This window comes from Callorhinus ursinus, unplaced genomic scaffold (genome assembly GCF_003265705.2).
Source record: "Callorhinus ursinus isolate GAN/ISIS: 27379988/994484 unplaced genomic scaffold, GSC_fseal_2.0 scaffold43, whole genome shotgun sequence".
Lineage (NCBI taxonomy): Eukaryota > Metazoa > Chordata > Mammalia > Carnivora > Otariidae > Callorhinus > Callorhinus ursinus.
Genome location: NW_027397105.1, coordinates 6,812,757 through 6,838,617, shown reverse-complemented (window position 1 = coordinate 6,838,617; position 25,861 = coordinate 6,812,757). Strand labels below are relative to the sequence as shown.

Here is a 25,861-nt window from a genome sequence, read left to right as displayed (position 1 = left end):
CCGCGGCCCAGTCGGGCCACTGCTCCTCCAGCAGGGACCAAACAAGCGGCAGAGCTGGGGAGACTCCCCTTCCTTCCCCGGGAGGAGCGGCGCGGGAGCGCACCGCAGGGATCTGCTGGGTTTGGGGACTCCACACGGGGTCGGGTGCCAGAGATAGCAACGCTCGGTCACAGGCCCGGTGAGCACGGAGAGCGGCCGGAGACCGGGGACACGGGAGTGACTGACTGCTGTTCTCTGGGGGCGCACTGAGGAGCGGGGCCCCGAGTTCTCAGCTCCTCCGGGCGGAGATTGGGAGGCCACCATTTTCACCCTGGTCCTCCAAAGCTGTACCGAGAGCTTGCAGGGAACAAAAGCTCCTGAGAGCAAACCCGAGCAGCTTGCTTAGCCCAGACCGACAAGGGCGGGGCAATTCCACCTCCGGCAAAGACATTTGGGAACCACGGCAACAGACCCCTCCCCCAGAAGATCAGCACGAACAGCCAGCAAGCCAAGACCAAGTTTACCGATCAAGGAGAACGGGAGAACTCCAGCGCTAGGGGAATACTGCACAAGGAATTCATGGCTTTTTTACCATGATTCATTAGTTTTTCAAAGTTAATTTTTTTTAATTGGTTTTTTTAATTTTTCTTTTTCCCTTTTTCAACCACATCTTATCAATCCCTTTTTTAAAAAAAAAAATTTTATTTTTCTTTTTTAGAGTCATATTATATCCCTTCATAGTAGTTACCCTTATTTTTGGCATATATATATATAAGTTGTTCTCTCTAAAATTTTGAGATACAGTTTCTTCTAACAGATCAAAATATACCCTAAATCACGGGTGTATGGCTTTGTTCTAGTCTCCTGCCTAATCACATTCTCTCCCTTTTTTGTTTTTTAAATCTTCTTTCTTTTTGCAAACAACTTATCTTATCAATTCCTTTTATAAAACCTTTTATAATTTTCATCTTTACAGTCATCTTCCATCCCTTCATTGTATCAACCCTAATTTTGTACATATATAAGTCTTTCTTCCTTTAAAATTTTAGCAGGCACTTTCTTCTAACAGACCAAAATACACCCAAAATCCAGTGTGTGGCACTGATCTATGCACTAGCCTGATCATATTTGATCATATTCCGTTTTTTATTGTTTTGTTCTGTTTTTGTTTGTTTTTATCTTTTTCTTTTTTTTTTCTCCTCTTTCTTTTTCCTTTCTTTGCCTTTCTTTTCCCCTGGTTTCAGGTCTTTTCTGATTTGTATAGAGTATATTTGCTGGGGACGTTGTTAACCTGTTAGCATTTTTTCTCTCATTCCTTTATTCTCCTCTGGACAAAATGACAAGACGAAAAAAATCACCTCAGCAAAAAGAACAACAGGTAGTACCGTCTGCCAGGGACCTACTCAATACGGACATTAGTACGATGTAGGACCTAGAGTTCAGAATCATGACTTTAAAGATACTAGCTGGGCTTGAAAAAAGCTGGAAGTTATTAGAGAAACCCTTTCTGGAGAAATAAAAGAACTAAAATATAACCAAGTCGAAATCAAAAAGGCTATTAATGAGATGCAATCAAAAATGGGGGCACTAACTGCTAGGATAAATGAGGCAGAAGAGAGAATCAGCGATATAGAAGACCAAATGATGGAAAATAAAGAGGCTGAGAAAAAGAGAGAGAAACAACTACAGGATCACGAGGGCAGAATTCGAGAGATAAGCGATACGATAAGACGAAACAACATTAGAATAATTGGGATCCCAGAAGAAGAAGAAAGAGAGAGAGGGGCAGAAGGTATACTGGAGCAAATAATAGCAGAGAACTTCCCTAATGTGGGGAAGGAAACAGGCATCAAAATCCAGGAGGCACAGAGGACCCCTCTCAAAAATCAATAAAAATAGGTCAACACCCCGACATCTAATAGTAAAACTTACGAATCTCAGAGACAGAGAGGAAATCCTGAAAGCAGCTCGGGAGAAGAGATATGTAACCTACAATGGTAGAAACATTAGATTGGCAACAGACCTATCCACAGAGACCTGGCAGGCCAGAAAGGACTGGCATGATATCTTCAGAGCGCTAAACGAGAAAAATATGCAGCCAAGAATACTATATCCAGCTAGGCTGTCATTGAAAATTGAAGGAGAGATAAAAAGCTTCCAGAACAAACAAAAACTAAAGGAATTTGCAAACACGAAACCAGCCCTCCAAGAAATGTTGAAAGGGGTCCTCTAAGCAAAGAGAGAGCCTAAAAGCACCACAGGTCAGAAAGGAACACAGACAATATAGAGTCACAGTCACCTTACAGGCAATACAATGGCACTAAATTCATATCTTTCAATAGTTACCCTGAATGTCAATGGGCTAAATGCCCCATTCAAAAGACACAGGCAATCAGATTGGATTAAAAAACAAGACCCATCCATATGCTGTCTGCAAGAGACTCATTTTAGACCCAAAGACACCCCCACAATGAAAGTGAGGGGGTGGAAAACCATTTACCATGCTAATGGACACCAAAAGAAAGCTGGGGTGGCAATCCTTATATCAGACAAATTAGATTTTAAAACAAACACTGTAATAAGAAATGAGGAAGGACACTATATCCTACTTAAAGGGTCTATCCAACAAGAAGATCTAACAATTGTAAATATCTATGCCCCTAACATGGGAGCAGCCAATTTTATAAGGAAATTAGTAACAAAATCAAAGAAACGCATTGACAACAATACAATAATAGTGAGGCACTTTAACACCCCCCTGACTGAAATGGACACATCATCAAAGCAAAAGATCAACAAGGAAATAAACACATCAAATGAAACACTGGACCAAATGGACTTCACAGACATATTCAGAACATTCCATTCCAAAGCAATGGAACACACATTCTTCTCGAGTGCCCATGGAACATTCTCCAGAATCGATCACATCCTAGGTCACAAATCAGGTCTCAACTGGTACCAAAAGATTGGGATTATTCCCTGCATATTTTCAGACCGCAATGCTTTGAAACTAGAACTCAATCACAAGAGGAAAGTCGGAAAGAACTCAAATACACGGAGGCTAAAGAGCATCCTACTAAAGAAAGAATGGGTCAACCAGGAAATTAAAGAAGAATTAAAAAAATTCATGGAAACCAATGAAAATGAAAACACAACTGTTCAAAATCTTTGGGATACAGCAACGGCAGTCCTGAGAGGAAAGTATACAGTAATATAAGCCTTTCTGAAGAAACAAGAAAGGTCTCAAATACACAACCTAACCCTACACCTAAAGGAGCTAGAGAAAGAACAGCAAATAAAGCCTAAACCCAGCAGGAGAAGAGAAAGAATAAAGATCAGAGCAGAAATCAATGAAATAGAAACCCAAAGAACAGTAGAACAGATCAACGAAACTAGGAGCTGGACTTTGAAAGAATTAACAAGATTGATCAACCCCTGGCCAGACTGATCCAAAAGAAAAGAGAAATGACCCAAATCAACAAAATCATGAATGAAAGAGGAGAGATCACAACCAACACCAAAGAAATACAAACAATTATAAGAACATATTATGAGCAACTCTATGCCAGCAAATTAGATAACCTGGAAGAAATGGATGCATTCCTAGAGATGTATCAACTACCAAAATTGAACCAGGAAGAAATAGAAAACCTGAACAGACCTATAACCACTAAGGAAATTGAAGCAGTCATCAAAAATCTCCCAAGAAACAAAAGCACAGGGCCAGCTGGCCTCCCAGGGGAATTCTACCAAACATTTCAAGAAGAATTAATACCTATTCTCCTGAAACTGTTCCAAAAAATAGAAATGGAAGGAAAACTTCCAAACTCATTTTATGAGGCCACCATTACCTTGATCCCAAAACCAGACAGAGACCCCATCAAAAAGGAGAATTACAGACCAATATCCTTGATGAACATGGATGCAAAGTCTCACCAAAATGCTAGCCAATAGGATCCAAGAGTACATTAAAAGGATTATTCACCACGACCAAGTGGGATTTATCCCTGGGCTGCAAGGTTGGTTCAACATTCGCAAATCAATCAACGTGATACAATACATTAACAAAAGAAAGAACAAGAATTATATGATCCTCTCAATAGATGCAGAAAAAGCATTTGACAAAGTACAGCATCCTTTCTTGATCAAAAGTCTTCAGAGTATAGGGATAGAGGGTACATACCTCAATATCATAAAAGCCATCTATGAAAAAGCTACAGCGAATGTCATTCTCAATGGGGAAAAGCTGAGAGCTTTTCCCCTAAGGTCAGGAATGCGCCAGGGATGTCCACTCTCACCACTGCTATTCAACATAGTATTAGAAGTCCTAGCCACAGCAATCAGACAACAAAAAGAAATCAAAGACATCCAAATCGGCAAAGAGGAAGTCAAACTCTCACTCTTTGCAGATGATAGCATACTGTATGTGGAAAACCCAAAAGACTCCACCCCAAAACTGCTAGAACTCATACAGGAATTCAGTAAAGTGGCAGGATATAAAATCAATGCACAGAAATCAGTGGCATTCCTATACACCAACAACAAGACAGAAGAGAGACAAATCAAGGAGTCGATCCCATTTACAATTGCACCCAAAACCGTAAGATACCTAGGAATAAATTTAACCAAGGAGGCAAAGGATCTGTACTCAGAAAACTATAAAATACTCAGGAAAGAAATTGAAGACGACACAAAGAAATGGAAAAACGTTCCATACTCATGGACTGGGAGAACAAACATTGTGAAGATGTCAATGCTACCTAGAGCAATCTACATATTCAATGCAATCTCCATCAAAATACCATCCACTTTTTTCAAAGAAATGGAACAAATAATCCTAACATTTGTATGGAACCAGAAGAGACCCCGAATAGCCAGAGGAATCTTGAAAAAGAAAACCAAAGCCGGTGGCATCAGAATTCCGGACTTCCAGCTCTATTACAGAGCTGTCATCATCAAGACAGTATGGGTAGTGGCACAAAAACAGACACATAGATCAATGGAACAGAATCGAGAGCCCAGAAATGGACCCTCAACTCTATGGTCAACTCATCTTTGACAAAGCAGGAAAGAATGTCCAATGGAAAAAAGACAGTCTCTTCAACAAATGGTGTTGGGAAAATTGGACAGCCACATGCAGAAGAATCAAACTGGACCATTTCCTTACACCACACACAAAAATAGTTTCCAAATGGTTGAAAGACCTAAACGTGAGACAGGAGTCCATCGAAATCCTAAAGGAGAACACAGGCAGCAACCTCTTCGACCTCAGCCACAGGAACTTCTTCCTAGAAACATCGCCAAAGGCAAGGGAAGCCAGAGCAAAAATGAACTATTGGAATTTCATCAAGATAAAAAGCTTTTGCACAGCAAAAAAACAGTCCACAAAACCAAAAGACGACCGACAGAGTGGGAGAAAATAGTTGCAAATGACCTATCAGATAAAGGGCTAGTATCCAAAATCTATAAAGAACTTATCAAACTCAACACCCAAAGAACAAATAATCCAATCAAGAAATGGGCAGAAGACATGAACAGACATTTTTCCAAAGAAGACATCCAAACGGCCAACAGACACATGAAAAAGTGCTCAACATCGCTGGGCATCAGGGAAATCCAAATGAAAACCTCAATGAGATACCACCTCACACCCGTCAGAATGGCTAAAATTAACAAGTCAGGAAACGACAGATGTTGGCGGGGATGCGGAGAAAGCGGAACCCTCCTACACTGTTGGTGGGAATGCAAGCTGGTGCAGCCACTCTGGAAAACAGTATGGAGGTTCCTCAAACAGTTGAAAATAGAACTACAATACGATCCAACAATTGCACTACTGGGTATTTACCCCAAAGATACAAATGTAGGGATCCGAAGGGGTACGTGCACCCCAATGTTTATAGCAGCAATGTCCACAATAGCCAAACTGTGGAAAGAGCCAAGATGTCCATCGACAGATGAATGGATAAAGAAGAGGTGGTATATATACACAATGGAATATTACGCAGTCATCAAAAGCAATGAGATCTTGCCATTTGCAACGACGTGGATGGAACTGGAGGGTGTTATGCTGAGTGAAATAAATCAATCAGAGAAAGACATGTATCACATGACCTCACTGATATGAGGAATTCTTAATCTCAGGAAACAAACAGGGTTGCTGGAGTGGTGGGGGTTGGGAGGGAGGGGGTGGCTGGGTGATAGACATTGGGGAGGGTATGTGCTATGGCGAGCACAGTGAATTGTGCAAGACTGTTGAATCACAGACCTGTACCTCTGAAACAAATAATGCAATATATGTTAAGAAAAAAAAAGAAGTAGTTAGCAGGAGGGGAAGAATGAAGGGGAGTAAGTCAGAGGGGGAGACGAACCATGAGAGACGATGGACTCTGAAAAACAAACTGAGGGTTCTAGAGGGGAGGGGGTGGGGGGATGGGTTAGCCTGGTGATGGGTATTAAAGAGGGCACATTCTGCGTGGAGCACTGGGTGTTATGCGCAAACAATGAATCAGGGAACACTACATCAAAAACTAATGATGTAATGTATGGTGATTAACGTAACAATAAAAAATTAAAACATAAATTAAAAATAAATAAATAAATCTTTAAAAAAAAAGATTTGTGGAAAGTAAAGGAGGTCTTAAAAAAAAAGGGTAAAGAGAAAGAAGAAATCAAAAGTAAAAATGAGGAAAGAGTGGGACATAATAAAGGAATACAGAAAGCAGAAAGGGTACCAAGCTGGAGGAGCATAGCACATGGAAATGAAGAATTAATATGCACATGTATGTGCACATATTCATATTTACATATGAACTTCCTCGTCTTTCACTCCAGCCTCTGTAGCTGCTCAAGGTACAGAAAAGTTATAAAGCAATCTTGGTAGGTTTATGCACAATGACAGGATTGGGTGTGTGACTTGGCATGCCCCACCCCCCATTCAAGAGAGAGTGTATCAGAATCTGAAAGACCCCAATGAGGTTGTGCACTATACAAATATCAGGTTTATCAAAAAGGGCATTAAAAGCCTAACAAACACTGTCTAGATAATTAAACTTTTAGCCAGCAATAAAAATACAAAATGCAGGGGCGCCTGGGTGGTTCAGTCAGTTGAACATCCGCCTCTTGATCTCGGCTCAGGTCTTGATCTCGGGGTCATGAGTTCAAGCCCCATGTTGGGCTCCACAGTGGGCATAAAATGCAGTCAATAACTCTGATAGAGAAGGAAGCAACTGCCCTTCTGAATGTTGAGGAGAAATCCCAAAACCTGACACCAAAGACCTGAGGTCCAGATGCTTGTGAGCCACGGACAGGAGTGATTTGAGTGAGCGAGCCCCATTCCATACTGACACCCTCAGTCAGCTGGACCAGGAGAAATGTCAGCTTCTCTGTGGCATTCTGGGACAAACTTGTCCACAGGAGGGTCTTGATGGAGGAAGGCCCACCTTCCCGTGACCATGCTTTTGTACATGCTGAACTGTGCATGATGGTTTCTGCAGATCCTTACGGCGTGCAAAGCAAATTCCCATCATGAGAGAGAGTGAGCAGAAAGGTGCACAGCAGCACAGAAATGTGACCACAGCCTTGGTCAACAGTGACAGGTAAGGAAGCCTAATGGTCCATTGAGCCCACCGGCCCAGGTCTGTTTGCATGAAAACTGCCTCTGGGTAACGACTGGATCGAGAAAACCAATACTCCAGATACACAGAGAATGTTCTAGAACACAGTTATGGCTGTGACTCTTCTCCCCGTCTGTGGCTTTTGTTAAGAGAAATAAGGTACTTCAAAATGCAAAAGCAAGGTCCGTTAGAACAGTAACTTGTTTTTTGAAAACGAGTTAAGACTGGCTCACACGTTCAGGGAGAAATGCCAGTCTCCCTCTGTCTTCTGTTCCCAAATTACCAAGAGGTACTGTTGGCAAATTTTTAATAGTCTTCCAGAGATGTTGTATGCATTTACAAGCATGGTAATTGTTGAGTACTTGGGAGCCTAATCACCTACCATACACTAAAAAATTAGGTCGAATACCACAGGAGGTATTCTGCATCTTGTTCTTTGCCTTTGTCAGTGAATCATGGAGATGGCTGCATATTGGTGCATTTAGATTTGATTCACACAGTGTTTCGTCTGTACATGTCTCTTGACCTAATTAATGAGTTAATAATGTTGTGAAGAATACATTCTATATGCATCCAGATTAATATCTTAGATTTGTGTGTGCACTTCGCTACCTTAATCTTCATTTCCATCCTTCCCTCAATCTCCTTCTGTCAGAACCCCAGGCTTCCTTCCAGGGTCCAACTTACATCACTTTTTGCTTCTTGAATCCTGATTTACGACTGAAGCCATAAGTGACTGTCCCATCGTCCCAATCACTCTGACATTTCATACCATCTTAGGGTATTCATAAAAACCAGCCTCAAATAGTCACAATATGTTCTGTCTTATTTTCCCCACTGGAGTATAAGGCCCTTGAGGGCAAGATTATCTGACTGACTTCTCTCTCTCTTGGCCTCAAGATCCTCACACCACCGTGCTTGGCACAAAGCAGAGAGAAAAAAAGTAGTGCTTGTGGAATGAGAAGTGCGTGCTTCGTGGGTGTTGTGGGTTGAAGTATGTCATCCCCTGAGAAGACAGGATGAAGTCTTAACCACAGGAACCTCAGAATGTGACCTTAGCTGGAAACAGGGTTCTTAGAGATAGGGGTACGATGACATTGTACTCAAGTAGGTGGACCTTAATCCAATATGACTGGGGTCCTTATAAGTAGAGACGAGACATACTGAGAGAAAGACGTGGTAACAGAGGCAGAGACTGGAGGGATGAGTCTATAAGCCCAAGGACACTCAAGGACTGTTGGCAACACCAGAAGCTAAGAGAGAGTCCTGACACTTTTTCCCGGATACCAACCAGATGTCCTACAATTCGATTCCATTCTGACACTAACCACCCAGGGTTAGCACAGACCCCACAAGTTAAGGCCAAAGTACTTCCCAGGACTGCCCCTACCTCAGAGGCCAGCCACAAGTTTTGGGTGTCCCCAAACCATCCATAAATCTGCCTAGCTGGCTACAAATTCAGGGCTTCCCGCAACCCAGTCAGGTCCCATAACCCATTAGAACGACTCACGGAACTCACCAAAAGCACTATACTTAGGAGTATAATTTTATGTGCATGGATAAAGGTCACAGCTCAGGAACAACCCAACGGAAGACATGCACAGGGCAAGGTCTGGGATGGGCCGGGGAGCTAGGTCAAGCTTCCATGACCTCTCCTCATGGAATCTAGGTGCCTTTCCAGCACATCAGTGTGCTCCCCAGCTAGGAAGCTCTACGGAGCTTCAATCCCCGGAGCTTTTCTGTAGGGTTTCATTACATGGGTATGAAGGAGGAAGTCACTGGCCACAGCACTGAACTCTGGCTCCCCTCACTTCCCTGGAGGCTGGCCCGGCCCCAAGTTCCAAAGCTTTAATTATGTGGTTGGTCTTTCTGGTGACTAGAACCCATCCCAAAGCTATGTAGGGGCCCTGGCATGAAGTCACCGCATTAGCATGAGAAAGCACAACGATCACTCCAGAAATTCCAAGGATTTTTTTTTAAATCTCTGTGCCCAGAACTAAGAACAAAGAGGAGATACTGTTTATTATACCACAGCAAGGAACAGATTCTCCAGGAGAGCCTTCAGAGGGAGCCTGGCCCTGCCCATACCTTGATTTTGGCCTTCTGGCCCCTAGAACAGTGAGAGAATCGTTTGGGGTTGTTTTAAGCCACTCATTTGTGCTAATCCGTCACAGAACTGTAGGAAAGTAACACAGTGGGTGAAGCAAGGCTTTCCTTTCCGGGTAACACTCTATCTTAAAATCGGGGCTACCAGGGTATTCCCCTTGCTTCCGGCCCATCTAGTATTTCCTGCCAACCCTCCCCCCAGGCCGTTCTTCAGCCTCGGGCTCTTCTCAGCACTCCCCCCCATTCCCAACCTTCGTTTCTACCCACCTGCTGAGGATTCCCGGCTCCACCTCCCAGACCTCTCTCCCAAGCTCCAGCCCCTCATCCCAGCTGCCCACTGACTCCCCCATGCCCTTCTCTGGGACTCCCTCTCAGTGACTGGCATCCACATCCAACTGGCCCAAACCCAAACCTCAGCAGCAGCTTATCTCCTCCCGCTCCCCCAAGTCCTACCAAGGTCCCCTGACTCAACGTCTTCGATCTCTCTGGAACCTCTGCAGATCCTGCCTCCTCATGGCCACAGATCTGCTCCAGATGCCCAACATCTCACTGGGATGACCAGCTAGTCTCCTAATCAACAGTTATCAACTCCTAACTAGTGTCTCCGCACCACCAGGTTTGCTCCCCTCCGTTTGGTTCTCCACTCTGCATCCAGACTCGTCGTTCCAAAACCCAAATCTGACCTTGCTACTCCTCTGTTTAAAGTAACAACAACAGCATCTTTACACTCACTGAGGGTTTGCTCCATCCCAGAAACTACTTTAAGTACTTTATTGTATTAATTCATTTCAAACAATATCATAAGCCAGGAATTATTAATATTCCACTTTGCAAATAACACAATTGAGGCTTATAAAAACCTCAGTGACTGGCCTATAGTTTTGCAACTTGTACATGATGGAGGCATGATATAAACCTCAGGACCCAGGCTCATAACCCAAAGACTATGGGGAAAGGTCAAAGGATCACTCAGTAATTTACCCCTGGTCCTTAGGCAAAATCCCAATCTACTGAATCATGTCTTAGAAGTAGGGTAATTATAAAGTTTGCTCGGGTTTTTACCTGCTGCCCTGGCCCTATCAATTCTGTAGTCACTCTCAGAGGTGTCCCTGTCTGGGCAAGAGAGTCATCTGATTTATAAGCCTCGTCCCTACTCCCAGTGACATTCCAAACACAGAGATCTTACTCTACTTCCTTGAAGGAGCCACCCCCTACATCCCTTGGCATTCATACACATCATTTCCACTTGCCTTTTCCTAACAGTGCCTCTCCCTTCAGGTGTCAGCTTGCAGGACTTCCTCCGAAACCCCACTCCAGCCAAACCCAGGGATGTTCTCCTGGTACCACAAACAACTCCCCCCTCGACCTTCTGGTAATGGCTTATTTACTTGTTTTTCCCACTCTCATGCTTCTAGCACAAGATACGGCACATGGTAGGTACAGCGGACACTCTTGCCCTTCAGGAATGAAGGTCTTATTCCCCAGCTGCTGGGAAGGCAGCCAGATGACCAGCCTCGGCTGTCTACCCCTTGACATTGCTTTCCAGGGAAAGGCAAACTCCAGCGACCAATCAATGCAGAGATGTAGGAGCTCAGTCCTTTCTCCCCAACTCAGGAGAACGTTGAAGGGACACCCAAGCTCCAGCACCCCACATGGAACCAATGGAGGCCTTTGTTGGGTCCACATCACAGCCTAACTTCCTCTCCCCAGTCCCACTTCCTTTCGTCTCTTCCACAGGTACGGACGCTAACAGCACTTCCAAACAAACATTGTGCATGTTATTTTCAGTATCTGCTTCCCAAGGACCCCACTGGTAACAGTAGGTGGTCAACAGATATGTTTGATGAATGCCACTTTTTATGTAAGATTTTATTTTATTTATTTATTTATTTATTATTTATTATTTATTATTTATTTATTATTTATTTATTTATTATTTATTTATTATTGATTGATTGATTGATTGATTGATTGAGAGAGAAGGAGCAGGGGCAGAGGGAAAGAGAGAGGGAGAAGCAGACTCCCTGCTAAGCAGGGAGCTCAACGTGGGGCTCAATCCTGGGACTCGGCGATCATGACCTGAGCCGAAGGCAGACACTTAATCGACTGAGCCACCCAGGCGCCCAGATGAATGGCTTCTTTACTCACTAGGTTGTCATGCCTTACACATTCCTCCCAGCATATGTGACTATGCAGTGGCATAGGTATGGGACATAGGTATAAGTCCACTGGTCTTCGCTACTCATACCTATGATTAGAGAATCATACTTCTGAATTGAAGGCAACTTGTATCAAGGACTAATCCTAAAGCCATGTCCTATTTTTGCTAATATCATACAATCTTGGGAGATCACCAAGGCATGATTATAAGCCTACAGCTAAACATTTAGCATGGGAAACGTCAATTACGTGATAAAAAAAAAATCCATTCTGGGGGCACCTGGGTGGCTCAGTCGGTTAAGCGTCTGCCTTTGGCTCATGTCATGATCCCAGGGTCTTGGGATTGAGGCCCATGTGGGGCTCTCCGCTCAGCGGGGAGTCTGCTTCTCCTCCCTCTGCCCCTTCACCTGCTCATGCACGCTCGCTCTCTCTCTAAATAAATCTTTTTTTTTTTTTTTTAAAGATTGTGACACCTGTTTGAGCAGCCTCATTTCCAGCACCCTGATAAGGACCGGCTCCTGCTGTTTGCAAAGCACCTTGGACAACACAGACAGGACACAGAAGAGTAAGCCCCAGCCCCTGCAAATACAGCTCCCAGTCCAGTAGGGCAAACAGAACCAACAGCGACTAGAATCAAAGCAGGGTGAAAAAGGGGATAAAAGAGGACAAGCCCAGCGCCGTGGATGCACAAAGGAAGCAGCAAGAGTGGAAAGAGGCAGGACAGGCTGACATCTCCACTGAGCTATGTGCATGAATTTGACAAAGGGCTCTTGAGTCCCTTCTGTATCTTAGACACTGTGCTGGGCATCTGCAGGCCGACTACAAGATTACAACAGAGAGACGTATGCAACACTGTAACTATACTACAGTGTGCCAAGTTTTATACATCGCTATGAACCAGCACTCTGGAATATAAGAAAACAGTTCTGACAAACAGAAAGGAGAGGCTTGATCAACAGTGAGGAAGATACTGCCAAAGTAAGATTCAAACTTTCTTGACTAACATTCCCCGCGATAACGTGCTACAAACTCTAGTTGAAGGAATGGATGTTCACGGAAAATGGTTTTCCTACTCAAAATGCTGGGTTGAACAAGCTCCGGTGGACACTGCCACCTACCCAGAATGCTTCGCTCCTTCTCCCTTCCGAACAGAAGTCTGATTTTGGTCCAGGTATCAGTTGCTCCCCTGTGAAGCTCTCCTGACTCAGAAGACGTTTCCCCCCACCCAACTCCAGAAAGGTTCATAAATGGCTCCAAGCCAGTCTTCATAATCCTACCTCCCCAGCCAGTGACTAATTCAAAGACCCAGGCTGGAGGCCCATCAGCAGCCCTTCCCTCCGACCTGTGTTAATGGTCAATGGCCCACATGTGAATGAATTGGCTTAGACTGGAGGAAAGGACTCTTATCTTCTCCCATGACTGGAACCCTGTGGGTTGCTCCCCTTGTCCCAGTCCCCTTTTTGCTGTGCCAACAGAACCCCGCTGACTGGGGTGGCTTAGAAACAACAGGAATTGATTTCTCACAGTTCTGGAGGCTGGAAGTCCGAGATCCAGATGCCAGCTGATGTGGTGGGGGGCTGTTTTCTGGATCATCTCGGTGCCTTGGTGTTCCCATGGTGGAAGGGACAAAGGAGCTTTCCAGAGCCACTGATCAGGGCATGAATCCTATTTACGATGCTCCACCCTCACCCTCCACAAAGATGCAGACCATGGCACCTATCTTGCCTCCCGTTTGGTTTATAAGCATGAAAGCAGATTACTTCAGCTACCACTAACAGCTGTATTCTGAGCAGAAAGAAAAAAAAATAAAAGCCAATCTGAGGAAGAGACCAATGCAAAGATGAAGGCAAAGCAATGGAAGACAGCAGGTGCCCTGATGACAAGGCATCTGGACTCTCCCTACCTTTGGATGCCCTGTCATCTGAAATAGTTACCTTATGCTTTAAGCTGCTCTGAACTGACGCCCGCTACTGCAGTTCAAGGCATTCTAAGTGATACAAATGATCAACAGTTTTCCTGACCGCAGAACTTCTCAGAGCCTTAAATACAAATGCGGATTGTACATTTTTTTTTACGATTTTTACTTATTTATTTGAGAGAGAGAGAATAAGAGAGAGAGAGAGAGCACGAGAGGGAAGAGGGTCAGAGGGAGAAGCAGACTCCCCGCCGAGCAGGGAGCCCGATGCGGGACTTGTACATTTCTAAGATGAACCGACAGTGTGTCACATTTCCCACAGTCCTAGCAGTCGTACCCCACCTCCACAGAACAAAACCTGTTAAAAAAGGAAAAGGACATTCTTCTGTCCATGGATTAAAAAATATAGTCTGGGGCGCCTGGGTGGCTCAGTCGGTTAAGCGACTGCCTTCGGCTCAGGTCACGATCCTGGAGTCCCGGGATCGAGTCCCGCATCGGGCTCCCTGCTCGGCAGGGAGTCTGCTTCTCCCTCTGACCCTCCCCCCTCTCATGCTCTCTATCTCATTCTCTCTCTCAAATAAATAAATAAATAAATAATCTTAAAAAAAAATATAGTCTGGCCGGTGTTGCAGGAAGTCAGAGAGAGAGATTCAAGGCAAGAACACAAATGAAGGACCTCTGCTCTAGGAACACTCCCTGGTCATTCCAATTCCGTGACTACCCCCATTCTTCCCAATCTCCTCTTCTACTTAGATGAGCCCGAGTCCATTTCTGGGGCTGCAACCAGAGAACCCTAACCTGCCACAGGAACCACCTGTCCTCAGCCTCGAGTCATGCAAAGTTTCAAAATGTTCTGTGTCTTCAGAATTAGCAACCTGAAAAGGCTATTAGCATATCACTCCTAATGACAGACTGGTTTATTCTATAAAATGAGATCTGACATCACGTCCTCTCCAGAGCATAAAGATAAGAAGTTTCCCATGTTTGAAACCAAGGCTCAAGAGAACTTCAAGCATATTTATCTAGACCTTTCAGGGCCCCAAACTTAAAACATCATTATGAGAAATTCCAGCTACATTTTACCTTTGCCCCTTTTGAATCCTGGGAGGATTTTTTTTTTATAAACATATAAAATGCATGTTTAAAGAATTTGGAATTTTTTAAAAAAGTACAAGCAGCAAGAAATCAAACCACTCATAAGCCGGCCCAGAGATAAATAATGCATGCTAAGCCTTCCAGTCTTTCCTGATTTCCTTCCAGTCTTTTCTATGCGATTTTTTTTAAAACACTGTGCAGTCTCAACTTTGTATGCACTTCTGTATCCTGTTTTCTTATCTCAAGCCCTCAAATTTTTGGAGTGTTATGAAAACACTGAGGTTGTTACAATTGTATAGATGTGCCACAATTAATCACTCCACTAATATTGGACATTTACATTTTTCTACTTTCTCCCCTACTGCAGTTGGTAGAGTACAATGATAAACAACATCCACCTCCAAGCCAGGGGGTCTGGGAGCAAATCTCAACTCCCAACAGTGTAGCCAGCAGCAACAATGCACCTGCTCTGAGGTTCTGTAGAAAGCAGGGAAACTTCACAACCTACTCTGGGAGTAAAGAGTAGTTATGACCACGAGTGGGTATACACGTACACCTGCAATCAGTGACATGCACCAGGAGACAGAGCTCAAAGCTCTGTCTGCTTCGCATATTCCTTATTTTTTAAGGTCTCTTTGCTTACTATGTTATGCGGGAGTCTGTAAGGGCTTTGGTGGGTACCCACAATGCTTTCTTTCCACAGCGAGCACAGAGATAAAAAAAAAAAGAAAGAAAGAAAGAAAGAAATTACTTTCAAAGGGCATTTCTCTTAACCTTTCTCTGGAACTGCAGTAAGGAAACAAAGTGAAGAATGTTCTATTGGCAGAAATTTCATCATATACTCTCTGTGGTTAAGGCGACATACAAGATACCCATTACCTGAAGTGAATGTGACATTATTTTTATTCAAGTCAAGAGCAGTTAATTAGCATTTGCAAAACCACCTAAACTGAAGTAACTGGAGGGACCCCGATGCTACAGAGATCCACTGTCAGGGAGAGCAAGACCAGAGGATGCATTTGCCTGTGCCCGACCTACTTAGGATCCAGCCCGAATCTGGCTCTGTCCCTTTCTTCGTCCATCACTTCTCGCCTCCATTCCCCACCTGTAAAGTAAGGCTATAAACAGCACCCAATTCATACGGACGTTGCAAAAGTCCATAAAAATAATGCTTATGAAGCACACAGCCCAGGTCTCGGCTACAGGTGACATCGCTATGGCTTTTGTGGTTCTGTTCTTTCTGGGTCCATGAAGGATTGCCTTTGCCCGCCCCATGTCAGGTGAGGTGTGGCCAAGTGATTTAGTTTGGCCAATGAAATGTGAATAGAAGTGACATGGCACTTCCAGAAGATGACACCAGGAACCAGGGTGTGATTGACCACAACCTCATTTACTGCCTCTGCCATGATACAGGCAGGTGTGGAACAGAGCTATGGCAGCCTGGGTGCTTGGGGGACTACTCCCAGTCCCCACCAGCCGGGGTTGTAAGGTGCAGTGACGTGGAGGGTTTCTGTCATAGTGGCATAACCTAGACTACCCCAGGTAATACAACAACTAATAGTGAGTATTAAATGTATGAGGCCATGAGCATTACTGATACCTCTAGATTATTTCAAGTTTGTGACTAAACACAGAACAACTGGGTTTGATTTGGGAAAATAAGACAAATGGGTATGAATTTCAAGCTGTAATTCCCAGGTACTCAGGCCTATAAATAAAAATCAAAACGAATGCCTCATGTCAAAGAGACTTTCAGTACAGCAAGGGATGGTGGTAAAACCTACGATTTATTGAGTGCTTATTATTTCTCAGGGGTTATGCCAAGGATATTATATTTATTATCTTACTTAACCCTGGCAATAATCCCATCAAGTAGGTGACATTCCAGTGTGGCAAGATGAGAGAGAATTTCTGTTCTCATTATTCTTCTCCTCACTGTAAGAAGGGCTTTAAAAAAAAATCAAAAATTAATCTTGACATGAGAAATAGTGGACATCAGTAAGTTTGTTATCCTAAAGATGGTCCTCTGAAGGATCTCACAGTTTCAGACGCTCCTCTGAAGGATCTCAGTTTCCTACAAAGGACAATGAAAATCAACAACTCCAATCATCCAGGGTTGAGAAAGAATGACCTTCTGGTAGGCACAACTGTGGAGGGAGCAGGGGAACAAGGAGGAGTTCAAAGATGGGCAGTGGGAGAGAAGAGAGATTATACTCCTGGTTATACAGCCGTGGTAGAGGCCCCCATCTCCTGTCATACACAAGGAGGCTTTGTGACTAGTTCTAGCCAATGAAACATGAGCACAGGTGACATTTGTAAAATCCAGACCCAGGCATTTAAGCCAGTATGGCATCTCTACGTTCTCTCTTCATCTTTAGCAGTGACTGAAAGCCACGTACGGAGATGAGGGAGGTGCAGGTATGGGAGAGGGAGGATGGACGCAGACTGGATCCCTAAATCACACATGGAGGAAAGCTGTCCTTGGAAGTCCCCACACTCACAACACATTTCATGTGAGCTTAAAATAAACTTCTGCAAAGTTCAGCCACTGAGGTTCCAGAGCTCACACATTACCATAGCAGAGCCTAACCTACCCAAATACAACACAGAAGACTAAAGACTAAAGAACAAAATCAGCCCAAGGAAATCAAGAGGGAAAAATATTTTAAAAAGCAAAATTTATGACACATAGAAGAAGAAAACATTGATCAGGAGCTAATGAGAATTTTTTTTTTTTTAAAGAAAAGATTAAACCTAAGAGCTGATTCTACAGGATGTGGAGGAAAGTAAAGCCCCTGGCAAAGCTGGTTAGCATGAAGAAAGAGAAAGAAGGGCAAATTAGGAACTATGACTCTATACTCAGAGAAGATTCTATTAAATTTGAAAATCATAATGAAATGAATGCCTTCCTATAAACTATGTTACTCAAAACGACTCAGGAAAAGACAGAAAGCATAAATAGTCCAATGAAGAAATTGGGAAACCTGTCAAAGATCTGCCTCCAAAAAATATCCTGGAAAGTTGTTTCCAACCTTCAACGAACATGTTAGTTCCTTAACTCACTGCCCAGAAACAGAAGGAAGTGGGCAATTCATTTCACAAGGTTATAAAAATTTGGCAGGTGTAGCAAAAGAAAAAAAAAATCCAGATGTTCTTATTTATGAATACTGAATGCCAAAATCCTAAATAAAACAACAAATTAAATCTAGCAGCATTTTTAAAAATTAAATCACAGTCAAATAAGATTGATTGCAGGGAGACAAGGGGAACTCAATATTAGAAAATCTGACTCATTATGAGTCAAACTCATAAAACACAAGTTCTTCATGGGTAGGAACTCTATTGCTGGTGTATCCCCAGTGAAAACAATGTCTGGAACATAGTAAGTGCTCAATAGCGAATTTATAGCATAAATTGCTGAGTGAATATATTAGTTGAAGGGAAAAGATATGATGATCTTTAAAGACCATGAGAATACATTTAATCAAATTTAACTTTGGTGCCAAAGAAAAACCCAAAGTAAAATAATAAAATTATGTAATAGGTAACGTGATTAAAAAACAAAATCTCTTGAGCCAATTATCATGCATTTCCATGAAGGATAGTAAAAAGACATGGAGGCTTACTTATTGCCCCAATAACACTGTTCTATAAGTCCTAGACAATGCAATTAGACAAGAAAATAAGTATAAATACTGGTGAGGAAGAAGCAAAATGATTATCTGCAGAAAATATTAATGTCTACCTGGAAAAGTTGATAGCCTCAATTTTTGTAAGAAGCATTTAAAACTAATGAGATTGTTTATGACAGTGGTTGTTAAGACAATTACACAAAAATCAATAGCTTTCTTATATTCCACCAATAAAGAGTAAAAAAAAATAAATAACAGAAGTTTCCAATCATTAAGGCAAGAGTAGTGACAATGACAAATTACCTAAAAACAAAAGCAAAATTGTGCAAGACTTAAACAGACAAACCCGATTTTATAGGATCATAAACAGACTTGAATAAGCATACCCTATTCCCACATGGGAAGAATTCTCAGCATACTCACTAGCATAAAATTGTCAATCTCCTCCATCTTAATACATTCACTTATAAAAATGCCAAGGGAAAAAAATAAACAGGTAAGCAAAGCTAAGGAAACATAAGCAATTCTAATTTATAAGGGAATAATGTGTAGATCAGCTGTGGTAAAGGCCAACAAGATCCTCAAGCAAAGCTGCTGAGTTCTAACTGCCAAGCCAAGGAGTTGCCCTGGAGAAGCTGAGATTTGGGAACCAGAACAACTCCACAGCTCCTCCCACCCAAAGCATGGGACATCAACCCACTGCTGCTCACCTGGGCAGGTGGGCCTACCTCACATTCCTGCCAACTTACAGGTCAAGAGAACAAATTGGAAATCCTAGAAACAGATCCAAGTAGGTGAAACCTCTTAGTACATGATGACACTTCAATACAGTGGGACTGAATCACATTATTCAATTTGATAGTAGGGTAACTACTTGGGGTTTCTAAAAGATTTTATTTATTCATTTGAGAGAGTGCATACACGAACAGGAGGGAAGGGTAGAGGGAGAAAGAATCCCAAGCAGACTCCCCACTGAGCACAGAGCCCTATGCAGGGCTCGATCCCATGACCCTGAGATCCTGACCTGAGCCGAAATCAAGTTGGACGCTCAATCGACTGAGCCACCCAGGTGCTCCCTACTTTTTTTTTTTTAAAGGAAAACTAGATGTGACACCCTAATCATGTCATACACCAAAATTAATGACTGATGAATTTAAAGTCTGATGGTAAAATTAAATTACATAAATGGTAATGAAAACGTATGAATTTTTATGTAATCTCAGGCTGGGGAAAACATTAAGCATAGTATTTAAGCACAAACCATAAATTGACAGACTTCAGATCACAAAATATTATAAAAGACATAAAATATAAAAGGTAAAAAACTGCAGGGAGATGGGTGGGCATATGACAAAGCACAAATATGCTTAATATATTAAAAATTACCTAAAAATCAATAGGAAAACAGTTATGACATGACTTTAGAAAAATGGGCAAGACATATGCAAGCAGTTCAGAAAAGGGAAGAAACGTCCAGTCAACTTAAAAAATGCCCTATGTCACTGGAAATTGAAAGAGAAGCAAAGAGGTTTTTCATCTGTGCATTAACAAAGTTGTGATATTACTTCCTAAGAGGGTTAAGGGGAAGAAATTGGCAATTCTGCTGAGGATGTAAATATAACACGTGTGTATGCTTGGATGTATAAAATATACATTCAGGTGGTCTTAAAAACTCACACGCTCTTTGACCCAGAAATTCCACTTCTAAGACTTCATGCTAGGAAAGCAAACCAACGAAAAGTATTTGCTACGTGATTAGCAAAAGGAAATTGGTTGACTATAGTGGAATATTACGCACCCTGAAAAATTATACTATGGATATATAGTCGTTGACATATAGTTGTTGAAACGAGGTGATATTCAAGATTTAACACAGGGGGATAAAGCAGATTGCAAAAAAAAAAATAGACAGAATATGGTCTCTATCTCTTTTTTAAGAATACATGCCTATTAAAAACTGAGAAAATGATATTCAAAATAATAAATGTGGTCCCCAGGTAGTGAGATTACCGGTCATGTTTTTCCTTCTCGCCCATCTATAAGTTTCTAACTTTCCTACCATAAACAAATATTGTTTATGTAACCAAAAAGAAAGTTAAAAAAAGTAAATTGAATTCTGTGGGAAAATAAACATTTACTCTAAAAATAAACTCTAAAGTTGGAAAATGAAAGCAAAAACATCTGCTTCCTGGACAGAAAGGATAGTTTTAAATTGCTAGATGGCCACACGCTTCCCGGGGGCGGTGGGGTCCCAGGTTCCAGCATACTGAGATGCCCAGCACCCAGTGGGAGAGCCCCTTGCTCTCCTCTCCCCACAACCTTCTCTCTGACCTACCCCTGACTCGACGCAGAGCTGAAGCATGATTTTATTATTTGCTGTCGTTACCAATATAGCATTTGAAATCCACTGTTTGTTATTAATAAAAGGGATGCCTACTAATCCCCTCGAAAAGGGGCAACCCTCACAGGGCTGCTGATTCACTTTCTCTGGAGGCAAAAGAAAAAAAAAAAGTGGTCCTTATCACCCACCCTGAAAAATACTAATGAATATTGATGCACTTCCTTGGTGGAGGTGAAGCGGGAGGGGAAGTCATTAATTGCTGGTGAAGAGAACGGGTCTCTTGCAATGACTTGCAGGTCTGGGGTAACAGCATTCTGCAGGAAGCCCAGCCAGCCTCACATGGACTGCTGAGAGCCGCCCAGCAGAAGGCTGAGAGCCGGCAGGTCTGCACAGTAAGGAGCTCAGAAGATGCAGGCAAAGAATATTCTCTCCAGATTTGCTAGCCTGCTCATCAATTGGTGAGTACATTCTGTTATTTCACATATATACACCAGAGCGGGTGGCAAGACATGAGCTTCCATAAAACTCGAACGAAAAACTTCACGCTGAGACCTCATAAACGTGCACGGTGCTCCTTGCGGGGACCAGTGTGGGTCTGCCCAGCCCTGCGGGACTGGCTAACAGGAGGACGTACAGGGCCTGCGTTGATCTGACACAGGTCCGGCTCACGGGACATCCATAATAGGTGGGGAACGAAGCCGTCCGATGACTAATTTAGAATTGGTTTTGGCTTTGCCCCCGATGTCCTATGGACTGGGTCACGGCTCTTAGGAGGCGTGCTGATGGGGCAAGGCTGTGTCGCAGAGAAACCTTCAAGGAACAGATGCTCCTCGGCTTGGCTGAACCTAGAGGCTCTGCATCCTCAGCATCCAGCTCGGTCCGCCTGGCCTGCTGCAGCTCCATCCCAAGAGCTGCATAGTGGCAAAGACGCTCAGCCAAGCTGTGCACCAAAAACCAAGCCCGCTCGGGGCTGCATGCTGAGCAGTCTAGGAATGGAAGTGGGGCTCTAGACAGAACTCTGTCTTCCACTCCCAACTGGGAGCCTCCAAAATCAAATAATCCAACCTGACCACCCTGCTCTTGAACGTCCATGCCCTCCTCCCGCACTTCCATTGCTCCTTGCCTACTCCCAGACACCACGAACATCACCCATTGTCACAGAGGGGCACAGTGCCCATTCAGAACAACCACGGGACAATGGCCATCACAATCTAAGAAGCCCTTTATGCTTAAGAGGCCAGGAGGACTGAGTGGGCAACAAGAGAAAAATGACAATGAACTTCATCAACCACTTGCTCAGCACTTGATGTGAGCCAGCCTCCCTTCGACCTCATAACGGTCCTCTAAAGTGGGGGCTACTGGGACCCCCATTGTGCTGACTCGGGTGGGGGAGATGGGAGAAATAGCCTCTTCACCAGATCAAGGTGCCAGTTTAACTTCTCTCGTCTCTTACAGTGAGCGGGTCTCTAAATTTCCGCTCAGGGCTTCATTCCACCCAACACAAACCAGTGCCACCTCCAAGAAAAACGGAATGCCTTTCAGGGTGCTTCTCACCCCAGCAACCGACAGATGCCCTTGAAGGTACAAAATGGCATATAAATCAGGCACGAACTAATCCCAGGAGTTTCTCCCGCCTCTGAACCGCTTTGCACGACTTTCCAATCCACAACACCTGGACCTTTGGCTCCCTCATTCATTCGGTTGTCAAAGAATTTCAGAGAACCTACTGTATGCCAGGCATTAGGGCAGTTAGCTGTCCCTGCCTACAACGAACCTGAAGTCCAGAGGGCAAAATAAACAAGATAAAAATTGCAATACAGCTTAAAAACAACATGCCTTTAGAATACAGATTCCAAGAGAATGGGGATTTTTGTCTACTCTGCGCTGTAATGTTTCTTGAACTCCAGCAGTGCCTGGCACAGAGCATTTGATAAATATTTACTGAATGAAGAAATGGATGAACGTATGAGTGCATGCACGCCATAGTGCATGTAACCCAGTAGGGATGATAGCATTTGTCCAAAGATGCCTACAGCTGGTCCTGATTCAGCATTTCCTAGTGCGGAACACAGTACGAGGCACATGGAGGCCCAGCCAGGGAATGCTTCCCGAAGGACGGAGTGAAATGAAGACACTGAAAGTGGAAAATTCAAAGCAGAAGGAACCTGTGCAGAGAATGGAGAAGCACACCGAGGAGGAGATGAAGCTCTTCCCAGTTAAAGGCAATGGGTTTTATAAACTCTCTTCACAGCCACTGAATGCCCTCTCTACTCAGATGTGAGCACTTCGGGAGAAAATACTAGTAACTCCATAGTGGACACTGAAGCACAGATACTCTTAAATCGTTCAAGTGACTGGAGCTAGTCCCGAGCAGTTCTATACTCAGAACTCCAGAACCTACAACTTTCGGAAGGCAAGTCGGTAAAGAGCTATGGGGAGGAGCGACCCCCAGGCCTATTGCTTGTCTTCCCTCGAAGACAGGAAAGCCATCACTTTCCAGACACCCAAGGACAAGAATCCAGTGGCTTACCAAAGCAACTCCATAAAGCAATCTGAACATTCAATCCGACGGCTTCTACGGATTCAAGAAATTAAAAAGCAATGCTAACCTCCTGCCTCACTGTAGTCAGGGGAGTCAAAGTAAAGGCTGTCCCTTTAATTTACCCTTTTATTTACTGTGGACGCTACAGTGAACGGTTTTAATCTTTTCAATAAGCATGAATTGAGTATCAACTGTCTACAAGGCATTGGGCTACAGATGCCGTACAATGGCGGTCAATACATTCTATTGGAGGCAGACAAGAAAACAAAAGATGTAAGCTAGGAGCCTTTCAGAGCGAGGGGCATGGTGACAACCTTGAACAGGATGAGGGGTTAGACAGTGAATGGTGGAGGGTGACCTCTCGAAGGCCTCTGAGCTAAGACCTGAATGATGAGGAACAGGCATATGGGCAGCGCAAGGGGGAAAACGGCAAGAACAAAGCCCCCAGACGGAAATGAGCTTGGGGTGTTTGGGGCAAGGAAAGCCACTGTGGCTGGGGCACAGTGAATGAAGAGCAGGTGGGACAAAATGCATGTGGAAAGACAAGGAGTCATCAAGTCGGTAAGGTCCGATAGGCCTCCGGAAAGATCTGGGATGCTAAGTGCAAGGAGATGCCACTGGAAACTCTCAAGCAGCAAAGAAACATGAACGGATTTTTGCTTTAAAAAGTTCACTCTAAAGGTCACCAAAACGGATACGTATTAGTGAGACACAGTGGTGGACTGGCCCTCACTTTCCCTGGCGCGTAACACAAGAGATACTATCTGATAAAGACAGCATTCATCCACCAGCATCCACCAGAGTCCCGACAAACAAGTGGAAAGTACCACTCTCTTGGTGACCAGTTTCTTGGACTTCCAAGAATGTGCTTTCAAATAAGCTCACTTATTCTGAAACCCAGCGTCCCCTCTTCCTGGGTCATTCCCTCCGTGGAGGAGGGTTAAAAAAAAAAAAAAAAAAGGTTCTATGCCTAAGGCTCATAAATCCCACCACTTTGAAACACGTCCTGCAACGAGAAAGGAGTTGGTTGGTTTCCGGTGCGCCAGGGAGAAAGCCTGAACACCTTGCTCACATTTCCATTCGAGCACTGAACTGAAACTCCAAGACCAAGCGGGATCGGCAATCCCAGTTTGGGGGGCGGGGGCGGGCTCCTGATCGCTTTAGTTGGCCTGATGGGATGCTGGCTGCCGGCCCACAGAGTAATGCAGAAATCAAGATATTCAAGACAGGTCAGCTCGACGGTCATCTGCTAAACGACCAGGACGGGAAAACACTATTTCAGTGTCCAACATATCAAAAAAGCAGCCCACGTGAGGCTCTATCTGTGGCCATACCATGCCAGAAATCTGGGCTAATCTGACTCTGCTATTCATAAATTCTCCCTCATGTGAAAGCCCATGTGTTTGGGAAAGGGAAATGAATCCAAGTCAATTTTAGACATTGTTACTTGGAAACCATCTGGAGTCCCTGGAAGCAGAAGAAACCACCGCATCCCCTGCCCTCGGATGCCCACCAGAATTAGGGCAGTATGCTTACCTGGGAGTTTCTCGGGCCCTATTCCCCAGGGATGTCCCCACCCCCACCCTGCCAGATGCCAGCCAGGCTCCACTACCCACCCCAGAAAGGTATTTGGTTTCCGCGTAAACCTAGTGGAGAGCCCTCCATGTGTGGAGCCTGCACTTGAGCTGCACCCAAGGCTGGGTTCTCAGCTTTCCACTTTGCTTTAGAAAACTGAACACCTGAATTCCTTGGCCACACAGCAGCAAGGGAAATCCCTCTCCAGGAGCAGAAGTCCCATGAAAAATCCCCTCTACCCAACACCCCTGTGTTCACAGCATGTCTAGCTTTGGAAGAGACCCACCAGAATCCTTATGTAACGTTAATAGATGTTGGCACCCTGCAGAGCGGCTCCTGGAGACACTAACCCAGATGTAGCCCATTTTCGAGGCAATGACAGCAGGCTGGGTCCTGCAGCTTCCTAGGGCCCGGCTCTTCCTGACTGTAGGGCCTCTCTGTTCCCCTCCCCTACCTGGCTGTGATCCTCTGCTTATCTCATCTTCCAGAGGAGTTGGACCTCCCTTTTCTGCAGCCTCCCTCCCTCTACTGAAATCGGTCTTAGAACCAAGCGGACAGCAGCGCCATTCCACCAGCACCTTCCCTGCCCCCTCTCCCCCTCCCCCCTTCAGATCCCCTCTCCAACACCTATGGCCTTAAGAAACCCGGCCAATAAAGAGATCCAGAATCTCGTACAGTCATAGTCCCAGAAAACAAACACGGCAGGAGGCGCAGGCTCAGCTCTGCCAAGCCGACCAGGCCCAACACTTCCCCCCGGACCCCCCCGGGAAGCCTGAACTCGGCGCAGGGGAGGGAATCTTCGGAGAGCGACTGCGGGTCGGCTGCCTCCAGCACAATCAGAGCAAACACCTGTTTCCAGGAAGCCAGGCGGCCGGGGGCGGGGTGGGGGGGGGGGGGGGG

General features: G+C 44.2%; 1 protein-coding gene across 4 annotated transcripts in view; it reads right to left on the bottom strand.

Moving 5' to 3' along the window:
- The window catches only part of ARHGAP44 (Rho GTPase activating protein 44), a 192,789-nt gene that overhangs the window by 166,065 nt on the left and 863 nt on the right, over positions 1–25,861 (bottom strand). The window lies entirely within an intron of this gene.